At 46.0% G+C, this 1758-nt stretch overlaps 1 long non-coding RNA gene across 2 annotated transcripts; it reads right to left on the bottom strand.

The window, feature by feature from the left end:
- Nucleotides 1-764: 764 nt before the first annotated feature.
- LOC119345355 lies at nt 765-1545 on the bottom strand. 2 transcript variants are annotated; one of them, XR_005167005.1, is made up of 3 exons: nt 1524-1545; nt 1193-1315; nt 765-917 (listed from the first exon to the last, which is right to left on the bottom strand). It is a non-coding gene; the product is annotated as an uncharacterized LOC119345355 (long non-coding RNA). The 2 variants fall into 2 exon arrangements; XR_005167006.1 differs by having other exon boundaries at nt 765-914.
- Nucleotides 1546-1758: the final 213 nt, after the last annotated feature.

Below are 1758 nucleotides of genomic sequence, written 5' to 3'. Positions count from 1 at the left end.
AACGACAGCGAAGATGTCTTAGGAGACGATGGTTCCGCACTATAGTTGTGTGGTGCTAGACTTAGGGAAGAGTTAATAGGATTGGGGGTGGTGTGGTTTTTGCCCCGTAGACGGTTTCCACACCATTTTCAATTTTATTATTTTATCTATACATCGAAGATGTATCAAACATTTTTTTTGGTTGTGCTACTTTATCTATACGGCAAATTGCCGTACATTTACTACTTTTATCCATATTGAATATCTGCATTAATTTTTAATTAAAGTCTTTCACGCACAAAATCTTGTATTCGTTGTTTAATGATGCAATTCCCTTTGGTTTATAGGATGTGATTCAAAAACAAAATTTCTAAGTGGCTTTACACTTTCAGTCGCAATTTCCTTGTTACTTGTGTCCTTGGAAGCAACACAATCTTTTTAAACCTGGGGTTTCAATTCTGTATTATGCCAATGAATGATAGGCAAATGTTGTCCTGTTATTTTAACTTGTGCATCCTACCATTTAATCGATGATCAGGATTTTCTAAAAAGCCAACTTGGCCACCAACTTGGGAACTATCCATTGCCTATCTGAGTGTTGAACAGGTGTACTAATTAACTAGACTGAACTGGAATGTCTGTTCATATGACCATGACTGAATCAGCTGAAACTGAAACATGCTCTATGTGGAATCTGAAACTGCACATGCTCTGCACTAATATCACATACAAAAAAAATCATTGTGTACATGAGCTCCTGTACTTTCAGACTTGCTGCTATACAAGCTAGTGTGGATTTCTGAATTTGAACAAGTACACAAGATGAGCAGAGAGGACGAGCATGGACCTGAACTGCTGCTGGTGTGATGGAACTCGTCCTCCTCCTAGGCGAGGACCATGGCTGGATCAGCTTTTTCCCTCCAAATCGCTTGTCACTGCTACACAGGAAGGATAGACATACACGTTTGACATCATTGTTTATCTCCACACGGCACTATTTGAGTGAGAAACAAAAACATAGGATTTGTGATGCTATGACATCTTAATGATTCATGAACTAAGCTGAATAAGCCTAGGTCCAATTTCAGAATAAGCCTCGGTACAGACACAGCTAGCAAGTGGCGGTGCCTGGGCCAGAGACGATGGAGAAGCTAGCTTACGAAATCGAGGAAAGAAATGGGGGCCAATGGATCGATGGGTCGGATGCGAGTACCTGCATCGGCCACGACAGATCTGTACGGCACTGGTCGGCGTGTAGGGCCTTGACGGCGACGGGGCATGCTGGCAACGTCTCGCCTTAGTCCTGCCCCTCGGCGACCCGCTCCACATCCTGCAGCTTAGGAGGGGAACACGAACGGCGGGGACATTTAGCCGCCGACCAGAAAAACAACTTGTATCATGATTCCTCACCATAATAATAACAATGATTTCAGCTTCTATAGATGTGCAATTTCAACGACTACAAACCCAAATTACAGACCCAAATATCATCCAATGCGGCAAATCAAATCAATCGACAAGTGAGATCTGTACGAAGCTAGTACCTTAGTGGAACTCCAACTCGGCGGTGCGCAGGGCCGTCACGGCGATGGGGCATGCCGCTGCAGCAACGTCTCGCCTTCGTCCCCCTCCCCCCTCCCCCTCAGCCACCAGCTCCAGAACACGAATGGCAGGGCCATCTCGCCGACGATGACTGTGACACCATGGGGGCAACGCCGCAGTGCCCGCTCATCTGGCCGAAGGCGGGGCACCAAACCCTAGCGCCCGCACTGACTGCGC

The sequence above is a fragment of the Triticum dicoccoides genome, unplaced genomic scaffold, assembly GCF_002162155.2.
Source record: "Triticum dicoccoides isolate Atlit2015 ecotype Zavitan unplaced genomic scaffold, WEW_v2.0 scaffold22954, whole genome shotgun sequence".
Classification (NCBI taxonomy): domain Eukaryota; kingdom Viridiplantae; phylum Streptophyta; class Magnoliopsida; order Poales; family Poaceae; genus Triticum; species Triticum dicoccoides.
The sequence above is the reverse complement of the archived record's forward strand: the minus strand, read 5'-3'. Positions and strand labels throughout refer to the sequence as shown.